The sequence below is a fragment of the Salmo salar genome, chromosome 25, assembly GCF_965601325.2.
Source record: "Salmo salar chromosome 25, fSalSal1, whole genome shotgun sequence".
Taxonomy (NCBI): domain Eukaryota; kingdom Metazoa; phylum Chordata; class Actinopteri; order Salmoniformes; family Salmonidae; genus Salmo; species Salmo salar.
Genome location: NC_138315.1, coordinates 37,552,823 through 37,567,500, shown reverse-complemented (window position 1 = coordinate 37,567,500; position 14,678 = coordinate 37,552,823).

Below are 14,678 nucleotides of genomic sequence, written 5' to 3'. Positions count from 1 at the left end.
ATGAGCTGATTAAACAGCATGATCATTACGGAGGTGAACCGTTCATACATGTTTACACTTCATTTGTAGGATGTCAGCTGTATCGACTGCGTCAAAATATTTGTAGTCTTTTTCTTCATGACCTAGGTTTTAATGAAATGTAAGACTGCGGGTCACAAGCGCAAGTTTATAGTAATTCACACACACATTTCACACACTGTCCACCAGAGCTATTGCCTGAGAAATGAATGTTCATTTCTCTAATATAAGCCGCTTCCAACACCGTTTTAGAGAATTTGTCAGAAGGGGGGGAGTAAAACCCATTCTGATTGGCTGGGCCTGGCTCCCCAGCGGTGGGCCTGGCTCTCAAGTGGGTGGGCCTACGCCATGGCTGCCCCCTGGTCCAGTAATATGAAATCCATACATTAAGGCCTAATGAATTTATTTCAAATGACTGATTTCCTATTATGAACTGTAACTCAGCAAAATGTTTGAAATACAGTTGAAGTCGGAAGTTTACATAAACCTTAGCCAAATACATTTAAACTCAGTTTTTCACAATTCCTGACATTTAATTCTAATACAAATTCCCTGTCTTAGATCAGTTAGGATCACCACTTTATTTTAAGAATGTGAAATGTCAAAATAATAGTTGAGAGAATTATTTATTTCAGCTTTCATTTCTTTCATCACATTCCCAGTGGGTCAGAAGTTTACATACACTCAATTAGTATTTGGTAGCATTGCCTTTAAATTGTTTAACTTGGGTCAAACGTTTTGGGTAGCCTTCCGCAAGCTTCCCACAATAAGTTGGGTGAATTTTGGCCCATTCCTCCTGACAGAGCTGGTGTAACTGAGTCAGGTTTGTAGGCCTCCTTGCTCGCACACACTTTTTCAGTTCTGCCAACAAATGTTCTATAGGATTGAGGTCAGGGCTTTGTGATGGCCACTCCAATACCTTGACTTTGTTGTCCTTAAGCCATTTTGCCACAACTTTGGAAGTGTGCTTGGGGTCATTGTCCATTTGGAAGACTCATTTCTGACCATGCTGTAACTTCCTGACTGATGTCTTGAGACGTTGCTTCAATATATCCACATAATTTTCCTGCCTCATGATACCATTTATTTTGTGAAGTGCACCAGTCCCTCCTGCAACAAAGCACCCCCACAACATGATGCTGCCACCCCCGTGCTTCACGGTTGGGATGGTGTTCTTTGGCTTGCAAGACTCACCCTTTTTCCTCCAAACATAACAATGGTCACTATGGCCAAACAGTTCTATTTTGTTTTCTCGAAAAGTGCTATCTTTGTCCCCATGTGCAGTTGCAAACCGTAGTCTGGCTTTTTTATGGCGGTTTTGGAGGAGTGGCTTCTTCCTTGCTGAGCGGCCTTTCAGATTACGTCGATATAGGACTCATTTTACTGTGGATATAGATACTTTTGTACCTGTTTCCTCCAGCATCTTCACAAGGTCCTTTGCTGTTGTTCTGGGATTGATTAGCACTTTTTGCACCAAAGTAGATTCATCTCTAGGAGACAAAACACGTCTCCTTCCTGAGCGGTATGACGACTGCGTGGTCCCATGGTGTTTATAGTTGTGTACTATTGTTTGTACAGATGAACGTGGTACCCTCAGGGTTTTGGAAATTGCTCCCAAGGATTAACCAGACTTGTGGAGGTCTACAATTTATTTTCTGAGGTATTGGCTGATTTCTTTTGATTTTCCCATGATGTCAAGCAAAGAAGCACTGAGTTTGAAGGTAGGCCTTGAAATACATCCACAGGTACACCTCCACTTGGCTCAAATGATTTCAATTAGCCTATCAGAAGCTTCTAAAGCCATGACATCCTTTTCTGGAAATGTCCTTGCTGTTTAAATCACAGTCGACTTAGTGTATGTTAACTTCTGACCCACTGGAATTGTGATACAGTGAATTATAAGTGAAATAATCTGTCTGTAAACAATTGTTGGAAAAATTACTTGTGTCATGCACAAAGTAGATGTCCTAACCGACTTGCCAAAACTATAGTTTGTTAACAAGAAATTTGTGGAGATGTTGAAAAACAAGTTTTAATAACTCCAACATAAGTGTATGTAAACTTCTGACTTCAACTGTAGTTACATGTTGCTTTTATATTTTTGTTCAGTATACATTACATTTCCACCAAAGTAACGAGTAATCTCTTTACACTTTCAGATACATTTTTATCTGTCCATTGTTATTTCTAGAACTCACACTCTGAGCTGATATAGTGCTGTATCCACAGTCATGCTAACTAGGGCTTTAACTTTGAACTGAACTGTCAAAGTATACTTGAGAGAAACAGAGACTGATAGTAAGAGCGTGAGAGAGTTAGAGAGAGAGGGAGTCAGAGTGCCACACACACACAAACACACACCCCAGGTCAGCTGTGAGTGGTATGACGCACGCTGGGCTCTGTTAATATTGTACAGGAGGCTCTGGCGTCTGCATGAGCATTCCATTACAGACCTCTCTCACTGAGTTCACAAAGCAGCTGTGTGTCGAATTAGCTCTCACTATCTCTCTATATCTCTCTCTATCTCTGTCTCTCTCCATAGCTCTCTCCTTTTTTATATCTATCTCTCTCTCTTTCTCTCTCTCCCCCTTCTCTCTCTTTCTTTCTCTCTCTCTATCTCTCTATTTCTCTCTTTCTCTCTCCCTTTATTTCTCTCTCTTCATCATTTCTACCCCCTTGGTTTCTGCTCTCCTATTTCTTCCTATCTACCCATTCTCTTTTTTCTCTCCGTTCTTTTTCTCTTTTCTCTCGCTCCAACTCTCTTTCTGTCTCTCACTCCATTTCTCTGTTTATTCAATTTTAGATCTCTCAAGCCTTGTTTTTTTCCCTGGAAATGAATAATTTCATTTCCTCTCTCTGTCCTTTAAAAAAATGTTCTGTCCATTTCCTTTTCTATCTCTGAGTCATAAACAATTACACCTGCAGAAAAACATGACTTATCCCAAATTGGATCATTTAAATCTAACAAGTAAAACAACTTTAATCTCAAAGTGTAATTGTGGGATGTGCCTGGCTGTTTTGAAAACGATTCACACATGCAGCATGCCTCTGAGGAGTCTTGAACAACAAGACAACAGCAAGCCAGTAAATGTGCTCAAAATAAATGAGATGTACTGCTAGTGTTGCTGATTCAGAGCCACATAGAATACAAACAGTTCCAGTCAAAACTTTGGACACACCTACTCATTCCAGGGGTTTTCATTATTGTTACTATTTTCTACATTTTAGAATAATAGTGAAGATATCCACAACTATGAAATAACACACATGGTATCATGTAATACTCAAAAAAGTGTAAAACAAATCAAAATATATTTTATATTTGAGATTATTCAAAGTAGCCACCCTTTGCCTTGATGACAGCTTTGTACACTCTTGGCATTCTCATAACCAGCTTCATGAGATAGTCACCTGGAATGCATTTCAATTAACAGGTGTGTCTTCTTAAAAGTTAATTTGTGGAATTTCTTTCCTTCTTAATGCATTTGAGCCAATCAGTTGTGTTGTGACAAAGTAGGGGTGGTATACAAAATATAGCCCTATTTGGTAAAAGACCAAGTCCATATTATGGCAAGAACAGCTCAAATAAGCAAAGATAAATGTATTTATTTATTTTTATTTCACCTTTATTTAACCAGGTAGGCAAGTTGAGAACAAGTTCTCATTTACAATTGAGACCTGGCCAAGATAAAGCAAGCAGTTTGACACATACAACAACACAGAGTTACACATGGAGTAAAACAAACATACAGTCAATAATATAGTAGAAAAATAAGTCTATATACAAAGTTAGCAAATAAGGTGAGATAAGGGAGGTAAAGGCAAAAAAGGCCATGGTGGTCTAAGTAAATACAATATAGCAAGTAAAACACTGGAATAGTAGATTTGCAGTGGAAGAAAGTGCAAAGTGGAGATAGAAATAATGGGGTGCAAAGGAGCAAAATAAATAAATAAATACAGTAGGGGAAGAGGTAGTTGTTTGGGCTAAATTATAGATGGGCTATGTACAGGTGCAGTAATCTGTGAGCTCCCTGTGTAAAGCTAGTGAGGGAGATAAGTGTTTCCAGTTTTAGAGATTTTTGTAGTTCGTTCCAGTCATTGGCAGCAGAGAACTGGAAGGAGATGCGGCCGAAGGAGGAATTGGCTTTGGGGGTGACCAGAGAGATATACCTGCTGGAGCGCGTGCTACAGGTGGATGCTGCTATGTTGACCAGCGAGCTGAGATAAGGGGGAACTTTACCTAGCAGGGTCTTGTAGATGACCTGGAGCCAGTGGGTTTGGCGACGAGTATGAAGCGAGGGCCAGCCAACGAGAGTGTACAGGTTGCAGTGGTGGGTAGTATAAGGGGCTTTGGTGGCAAAATGGATGGCACTGTGATAGACTGCATCCAATTTATTGAGTAGGGTGTTGGAGGCTATTTTGTAAATGACATCGCCAAAGTCGAGGATCGGTAGGATGGTCAGTTTTACAAGGGTATGTTTGGCAGCATGAGTGAAGGATGCTTTGTTGCGATATAGGAAGCCGATTCTAGATTTAATTTTGGATTGGAGATGCTTAATGTGAGTCTGGAAGGAGAGTTTACGGTCTAACCAGACACCTAGGTATTTGTAGTTGTCCACATATTCTAACTCAGAACCGTCCAGAGTAGTGATGCTGGACGGGCGGGCAGGTGCAGGCAGCGATCGGTTGAAGAGCATGCATTTAGTTTTAATTGTATTTAAGAGCAGTTGGAGGCCACGGAAGGAGAGTTGTACGGCATTGAAGCTCGTCTGGAGGGTAGTTAACACAGTGTCCAAAGAAGGGCCAGAAGTATACAGAATGGTGTCGTCTGCGTAGAGGTGGATCAGAGACTCACCAGCAGCAAGAGTGACATCATTGATGTATATAGAGAAAAGAGTCGGCCCAAGAATTGAACCCTGTGGCATCCCCATAGAGACTGCCAGAGGCCCGGACAACAGGCCCTCCGATTTGACACACTGAACTCTATCAGAGAAGTAGTTGGTGAACCAGGCGAGGCAATCATTTGAGAAACCAAGGCTATTGAGTCTGCCGATGAGGATGTGGTGATTGACAGAGTCAAAAGCCTTGGCCAGGTCAATAAATACGGCTGCACAGTATTGTTTCTTATCGATGGCAGTTAAGATATCGTTTAGCACCTTGAGCATGGCTGAGGTGGACCCATGACCAGCTCTGAAACCAGATTGCATAGCGGAGAAGGTACGGTGGAATTCTAAATGGTCGGTAATCTGTTTGTTGACTTGGCTTTCGAAGACTTTAGAAAGGCAGGGTAGGATAGATGTAGGTCTGTAGCAGTTTGGGTCAAGAGTGTCCCCCCTTTGAAGAGGGGGATGACCGCAGCTGCTTTCCAATCTTTGGGAATCTCAGACGACACAAAAGAGAGGTTCAACAGGCTAGTAATAGGGGCTGCAAAAATTTCTGCAGATCATTTTAGAAAGAAAGGGTCCAGATTGTCTAGCCCGGCTGATTTGTAGGGGTCCAGATTTTGCAAATCTTTCAGAACTTCAGCTGACTGGATTTGGGAGAAGGAGAAATGGGGAAAGCTTGGGCGAGTTGCTGTGGGGGTGCAGTGCTGTTGACCGGGGTAGGGGTAGCCAGGTGGAAAGCATGGCCAGTCGTAGAAAAATGCTTATTGAAATTCTCAATTATAGTGATTTGTCGGTGGTGACAGAGTTTCCTATCCTCAGTTCAGTGGGCAGCTGGGAGGAGGTGCTCTTATTCTCCAAGGACTTTACAGTGTCAAATCAAATCAAATTTATTTTTATATAGCCCTTCGTACATCAGCTGATATCTCAAAGTGCTGTACAGAAACCCAGCCTAAAACCCCAAACAGCAAGCAAAGCATGTGAAAGAAGCACGGTGGCTAGGAAAAACTCCCTAGGAAAAACTCCCTAGAAAGGCCAAAAACCTAGGAAGAAACCTAGAGAGGAACCAGGCTATGAGGGGTGGCCAGTCCTCTTCTGGCTGTGCAGGGTGGATATTATAACAGAACATGGTCAAGATGTTAAAATGTTCATAAATGACCAGCATGGTCAAATAATAATAATCATAGTAGTTGTCGAGGGTGCAACAAGCACGTCCGGTGAACAGGTCAGGGTTCCATAGCCGCAGCCAGAACAGTTGAAACTGGAGCAGCAGCACGGCCAGGTGGACTGGGGACAGCAAGGAGTCATCATACCAGGTAGTCCTGAGGCATGGTCCTAGGGCTCAGGTCCTCCGAGAGAAAGACAGAAAGAGAGAAAGAGAGAATTAGAGAGAGCATATTTAAATTCACACAGGACACCGGATACGACAAGAGAAATACTCCAGATGTAACAGACTGACCCTAGCCCCCCGACACATAAACTACTGCAGCATAAATACTGGAGGCTGAGACAGGAGGGATCAGAAGACACTGTGGCCCCATCCGATGATACTCCCGGACAGGGCCAAACAGGCAGGATATAACCCCACCCACTTTGCCAAAGCACAGCCCCCACACCACTATAGGGATGTCTCCAACCACCAACTTACCGTCCTAAGACAAGGCCGAGTATAGCCCACAACGATCTCCGCCATGGCACAACCCAAGGGGGGGCGCCAACCCAGACAGGAAGACCACGTCAGTGACTCAACCCACTCAAGTGACGCACCCCTCCCATGGACGTCATGGAAGAACACCAGTAAGCCAGTGACTCAGCCCCTGTAAAAGGGTTAGAGGCAGAGAATCCCAGTGGAAAGAGGGGAACCGGCAAGGCAGAGACAGCAAGGGCGGTTCGTTGCTCCAGCCTTTCCGTTCACCTTCACACTCCTGGGCCAGACTATACTTAATCATAGGACCTACTGAAGAGATAAGTCTTCAGTAAAGACTTAAAGGTTGAGACTGAGTCTGCGTCTCTCACATGGGTAGGCAGACCATTCCATAAAAATGGAGCTCTATAGGAGAAAGCCCTACCTCCAGCCGTTTGCTTAGAAATTCTAGGGACAATTAGGAGGCCTGCGTCTTGTGACCGTAGCATACGTGTAGGTATGTACGGCAGGACCAAATCGGAAAGATAGGTAGGAGCAAGCCCATGTAATGCTTTGTAGGTTAGCAGTAAAACCTTGAAATCAGCCCTTGCCTTAACAGGAAGCCAGTGTAGGGAGGCTAGCACTGGAGTAATATGATCAAATTTGTTGGTTCTAGTCAGGATTCTAGCAGCCATATTTAGCACTAACTGAAGTTTATTTAGTGCTTTATCCGGGTAGCCGGAAAGTAGAGCATTGCAGTAGTCCAGCCTAGAAGTAACAAAAGCATGGATTAATTTTTCTGCGTCATTTTTGGACAGAAAGTTTCTGATTTTTGCAATGTTACGTAGATGGAAAAAAGCTGTCCTTGAAACAGTCTTGATATGTTCTTCAAAAGAGAGATCAGGGTCCAGAGTAACGCCGAGGTCCTTCACAGTTTTATTTGAGACGACTGTACAACCATCCAGATTAATTGTCAGATTCAACAGAAGATCTCTTTGTTTCTTGGGACCTAGAACAAGCATCTCTGTTTTGTCCGAGTTTAAAAGTAGAAAGTTTGCAGCCATCCACTTCTTTATGTCTGAAACACAGGCTTCTAGCGAGGGCAATTTTGGGGCTTCACCATGTTTCATTGAAATGTACAGCTGTGTGTCGTCCGCATAGCAGTGAAATTTAACATTATGTTTTCGAATGACATCCCCAAGAGGTAAAATATATAGTGAAAACAATAGTGGTCCTAAAACGGAACCTTGAGGAACACCGAAATGTACAATTGATTTGTCAGAGGACAAACCATTCACAGAGACAAACTGATATCTTTCCGACAGATAAGATCTAAACCAGGCCAGAACTTGTCCATGTAGACCAATTTGGGTTTCCAATCTCTCCAAAAGAATGTGGTGATCGATGGTATCAGATGGTGTCCCAGAACTTTTTTGACTTTGTGTTGCAGGAAGCAAATTTCTGCTTGAAAAAGCTAGCCTTTGCTTTTCTAACTGCCTGTGTATATTGGTTTCTAACTTTCCTGAAAAGTTGCATATCACGGGGGCTGTTCGATGCTAATGCAGAACGCCACAGGATGTTTTTGTGTTGGTTAAGGGCAGTCAGGTCTGGAGAGAACCAAGGGCTATATCTGTTCCTGGTTCTAAATTTCTTGAATGGGGCATGCTTATTTAAGATGGTGAGGAAGGCATTTAAAATAAAAAACAGGCATCTTCTACTGAAGGGATGAGGTCAATATCCTTCCAGGATGCCCGGGCCAGGTCGATTAGAAAGGCCTGCTCGCTGAAGTGTTTGCAGGCTACCTCTGCAGTAGATTGCAACACCGCCCCCTTTGGCAGTTCTATCTTGTCTGAAAATGTTGTAGTTAGGGATGGAGATTTCATAGTTTTTGGTGGTCTTCCAAAGCCAGGATTCAGACATGGCTAGGACATCCGGGTTGGCAGAGTGTGCTATAGCAGTGAATAAAACAAACTTAGGGAGGAGGCTTCTAATGTTAACCTGCATGAAACCAAGGCTATTACGGTTACAGAATTCATCAAAAGAGAGCGCTTGGGGAATAGGAGTGGAGCTAGGCACTGCAGGGCCTGGTTTCACCTCTACATTGCCAGCGGAACAGAGGAGGAGTAGGATAAGGGTACGGCTAAAAGCTATGAGAATTGGTCGTCTAGGACGTCCGGAACAGAGAGTAAAAGGAGCAGGTTTCTGGGGGCGATAAAATAGCTTCAAGGTATAATGTACAGACAAAGGTATGGTAGGATGTGAATACAGTGGAGGTAAACCTAGGCATTGAGTGATGATGAGAGAGATATTGTCTCTAGAAACATCATTGAAACCAGGTGATGTCAACGCATGTGTGGGTGGTGGAACTGAGAGGTTGGATAAGGTATAATGAGCAGGGCTAGAGGCTCGACAGTGAAATAAGCCAATAAACACTAACCAGAACAGCAATGGACAAGGCATATTGACATTAAGGAGAGGCATGCTTAGCCAAGTGATCAAAGGGATCCAGTGAGTAGTGAGGTCGGTTGCGGTCACGGTGATTCAGACAGCTAGCCGGGCCATGGGTAGCAAGTTGGCAGAAGATGGTCTGTTTTGAGCCACCTCGTGCGTTTCCGTCGGTAGATATAGTTATAGTGGCCCAAGAAAATTGTCCGACAGACCTATTCAGATAGCAGCCGTTAAGACAGCTAACGATTAGCTGGCCGCAGATGGGCGTTCAGGTTACGTCGCGACGGAGGGGCCAGTTGGATAACTCCCTCGGGCAGATAACGTCGGTAGTCCATTCATGAAGGCCAGATGGTGCTCCGCATCGGCAGTAAAACGGGTCCGGATAGGTGATTGTAGCCCAGGAGTGGCTGATGGAACTCTTCAGCTGGATAGCTCCGGAATAATTGATGTTAGCTCCGGGACCGACGTTAGCCAATAGTCACTCGGATATCAGCTAGCTAGCTGCAAGATCCAGGTGTAAATGTCCAGAGCTTGCGGTAGAAATCCGGGGATATGGAGAGAAAATAGGTCTGGTATGCTCTGGTCTGAGTCGCGTACTACAAAACTGGCGATAGCTTTTCCAGCTAAGGGATAGCTGATGACCGCCAACCGTGGTTAGCTGAATTCTAGCTGAATTCTAACGTTAGCTAGTGAACTGGCTAACTTCTGGCTAGCTTCTGTTGTGGATTTCAGATTTGAGGTAAATAATATGTTTTTTTAAATTGCTGAGGCGGGTTGCAAGAGAGTGTTTTGAAGTTGAGTTTTTAGAAAAAAATATATAAAAAGATATGCGAAGAAAAGATGTAAATATATATATATATACACGGGACACGACAAGACGAGGACAAAGGACGTCTGACTGCTATGCCATCTTGGATGATCAAAAAGAAATAAATGACAGTCCATCATTACTTTAAGACATGTAGGTCAGTCAATTAGGAAAATTTCAAGAACTTTGAAAGTTTATTCAAGTACAGTCGCTAAAACCTGGCTCTCATGAGGACCGCCACAGGAAAGGAAGACCCAGAGTTACCTCTGCTGCAGAGAATGAATTAATTAGATTTAACTGCACCTCAGATTGCAGCCCAAATAAATGCTTCACAGAGTTCAAGTAACAGACACATCTCAACGTCAACTGTTCAGGGTAGACTGCGTGAATCAGGCCTTCATGGTCAAATTGCTGCAAAGAAACCACTACTAAAGGACACCAATAATAATAAGAGACTTGCTTGGGCCAAGAAACACAAGCAATGGATATTAGACCAGTGGAAATCTGTCCTTTGGTCTGCTGAGTCCAAATTTGAGATTATTGGTTCTAACTGCCGTGTCTTCGTGAGACGCAGAGTAGGTGAAAGGATGATCAACGCATGTGTGGTTCCCACCGTGAAGCATGGAGGTGTGATGGTGTGGGGGTGCTTTGCTGGTTACACTGTCTGGGATTTATTAGAATTCAAGGCACACTTAACCAGCATGGCTACCACAGCATTTTGCAGCGATACGCTATCCCATCTGGTTTGTGCTTAGTGGGACTATCAATTGTTTTTCAAAAGGACAATGACCCAACACACCTCCATGCTGTGTAAGGGCTATTTGACCAAGAAGGAGAGTGATGGGGTGTTGCATCAGATGACCTGGCCTCCACAATCACCTGACCTCAAACCAATTAAGATGGTTTGAGATGAGTTGGATCGTAGAGTGAAGTAAAAGCAGCCAACAAGTGCTCAGCATATGCGGGACCTCCTTCAAGGCTGTTGGAAAAGCATTCCAGGTGAAGCTGGTTGAGAGAATGCCAAGCGTGTGCAAAGCTGTCATCAACGCAATGGGTGGCTACTTTGAAGAATCTCAAATATAAAATATTTTTTAATTTGTTTAACACTTTTTTGGTTACTACATGATTCCATATGTGTTATGTCATAGTTTTGATGTCTTCACTATTATTCTACAATGTAGAATATAGTAAAAATAAAGAAAAACCCTTGAATGAGTAGGTGTGTCCAAACTTTTGACTGGTACTGTATGCTAGAGTGTGTATGTGTGTGCATATTTGTGTGTGTACATCCACAAGGGAATGAGATACCACAAGCCAACCATTGCCCTGGGCACCGTCCAGGGTGACATTCTTTGCGCACGCAAGCCCCCCCATTCTGGTCTCACATTTCTCTGCACGTTTCTGCACCTTGCCATGAGTGCTGCATATCAAACACCCAGCATCTACTCTTTGCTCAGCCGCAGGATCGTGAGCTAGAGGAAAACATGACCACCCACACTGAAACTGACACCTGCTGTTTGCAACTCTATCTCTGTGCTCTTTCCCTACTTTACCCTTCCTGTTGTCCCTTTCTCTCCTCCCTACCTCCCTTCATGTTGTCCCTTTCTCTCCTCCCTACCTCCCTTCATGTTGTCCCTTTCTCTCCTCCCTACCTCCCTTCACTCACACATTGAGAGGGATTATATGAGCAAGGAAGGTCTGCCTATAGAACGTTAACTTCAATGTTCCTGTGTTTGTGGAGACTGCATTCACAGTAAACACTGCATACCGTATGACGCTCAATCGGAAACTACCTTTAAAGGGGAAATCTGCAGTTGCTACATACATTTTTGGACTTATAAATTAATGATATGATACTCATTGCTTCTTGAAGAATATATGAGCTTAGTTCAACTGTCTAACCCCATCAGAACCCAAAATATAAGCTTGTTTTACTGTGATGTTTGTAAACAAAGTAAATGTAAACAAACACTGTATAGCCTCCAATCTTGGTTAAAACTATAATTTTTTTGGTCAGGATGGTCTGTCCTTGTACCCATAGCTAAGTCTAAAATCAAACCAAAGATTATACATCGATTTGCAGATGTTATCAGGTGCAGAGATATGCTTGTGTTTTCTAGCTCCAACAGTGGAGTAATATCTAGCAAAACAAAACAATACACACAATCAAAAGAGTAAAAAAAGCATATATATCAACTCAAAAAAAAAACATCCCTTTTCAGGACCCTGTCTTTCAAAGATAATTCATAAAAATCCAAATAACTTCACAGAGCTTCATTGCAAAGGGTTTAAACACTGTTTCCCATGCATAAACAATTAATGAACATGCACCTGTGGAACGGTCGTTAAGACACTAACAGCTTACAGACGGTAGGCAATTAAGGTCACAGCTTTGAAAACTTAGGACACTAAAGAGGCCTTTCTACTGACTCTGAAAAACACCAAAAGAAAGATGCCCAGGGTCCCTGCTCATCTGCGTGAACGTGCCTTAGGGATGCTGCAGGGAGACATGAGGACTGCAGATGTGGCCAGGGCAAGAAATTGCAATGTCCGTACTGTGAGACGCCTAAGACAGCGCTACAGGGAGACAGGACGGACAGCTGATCGTCCTCGCAGTGGCAGACCACGTGTAACAACACCTGCACAGGATCAGTACATCCGAACATCACACCTGCGGGACAGGTACAGGATGGCAACAACAACTGCCCGAGTTACACCAGGAACGCACAATCCCTCCATCAGTGCTCAGACTGTCCACAATAGGCTGAGAGAGGCTGGACTAAGGGCTTGTAGGCCTGTTGTAAGGCAGGTCCTCACCAGACATCACCGGCAGCAACGTCGCCTATGGGCACAAACCCACCGTCGCTGGACCAGACAGGACTGGCAAAAAGTGCTCTTCACTGACGAGTTGCGGTTTTGTCTCACCAGGGGAGATGGTCAGATTCACGTTTATCGTTGAAGGAATGAGCATTACACCGAGGCATGTACTCTGGAGCGGGATCGATTTGGAGGTGGAGGGTCCGTCATGGTCTGGGGCGGTGTGTCACAGCATCATCGGACTGAGCTTGTTGTCATTGCAGGCAATCTTAACGCTGTGCGTTACAGGGAAGACATCCTCCTCCCTCATCTGGTACCCTTCCTGCAGGCTCATCCTGACATGACCCTCCAGCATGACAAATGCCACCAGCCATACTGCTCGTTCTGTGCTTGATTTGCTGCAAGACAGGAATGTCAGTGTTCTGCCATGGCCAGCGAAGAGCATGGATCTCAATCCCATTGAGCACGTCTGGGACCTGTTGGATCGAAGGGTGAGGGCTAGGGCCATTCCCTCCAGAAATGTCCGGGAACTTGCAGGTACCTTGGTGGAAGAGTGGGGTAACATCTCACAGCAAGAACTGGCAAATCTGGTGCAGTCCATGAGGAGAAGATGCACTGTAGTACTTAATGCAGCTGGTGGCCACACCAGATACTGATGGTTACTTTTGATTTTGTCCCATTAAATTTCAATCGCGTTATACTGCGGATCTTCCGCCATACAGATTGCATCGATATATTAATGCCTGCTGTTTCTTTTAAGTCAATACTCGCTTTTTTGATAACCAATAAAAATAACCTCGCTCTCTCCTGTTAGACCAGATTGTGGTAGGCTGCATACGTTGATGTCTATGGGCTCTTTATCTTGAGATACAGTTTGACATCACTAGACTGAATCCAAGCTAACTGCTTCATCTGGGGCCGGTAGCAACAATGACACCAGCACAGAGAGGATAGCTGCGCACACGTTGTCAAATGGAAACTTGGAGGAGAAGAGGGGGAAGAGGAGGGAAGAGGAGGGGGAAGAGAGGGACCAGGGTGCGTCACTGGGCTCGCGCACGACCAACGGGTAGATTCTCTGGTAAATCCCCAGGGAGCTCGCACCTTCTATCACGCATAAGACCATCACAAGAGTGGAAGAGAAATGTTTTTAATGTATGGCACATGTAAAAAGCGACGTTCACATGCGCGTTTCCATGATATCCTCCTGATACCCAGCCATTCATTTATTGATCCATATCTATGAGGCCATACAAGCCACTGCATTAAGTCATGTTGTCCCTTTGAGAAGATATTCTAGGCTTTTTAATGATATGACGTGTGGGGATGTGACCTTGACAACGTCATCTTCCTGGTTCTTAAAAAAATGGCTGCCATAAAAAATTGCAAGTGTTATGGACATGTGTGTGTAATTAATAATTATAACTTTTGTGAGTTTGATATTCAAATTGTTTCTAGTAACTGAATATTTCAGGAATAGTTAAGTGAGTTGTCAGGACTGTGTAATAATTATTTCACATTAAAGATGCACTATGCAGAAATCGCTCTGCCATTTCCTGGTTGCTAAAATTAGAAAAGTTTGCCTAGTTCCAGTTAATGTTCCAGTTAACTATCAAGTATAGTTTAGAGAATCATTGTACCATCTAAACTACTGTGAATTTTTTTTCCATAACCAAAAACATTTTATTTTCAGCTGTTTGAAGCTGGTGTACAAAACCTGAAAGTAAAAGATGCAAAAACAAAATGTAAGAATGGGAAGCATAGAAATAACACACATAGAACATGGGGGGGGGGGGGGGTGCAACTCAATATTTCAAGGTCATTTTGCCCTCTCTCTATTCATATCTCTCTCCCCACTTCTTGTACCCCCCCACCTCTCTCTATCCTCACTCTCTAGCCCTCCTCCATCTCTCTGGTGACAGTGATGGTAATTTCTCTCTCTCTGTCTCTCCCTTTATAACCCCACCCTCTAGCTCTCCTCCATCTCTCTAGTGACTGTGATGGTAACCCCTCTATCTCTCTCCCTTTCTACCCCACCTCTCTCTCTCCCTCCCTTTCTACCCCACCCCCTCCCTCTTTACTG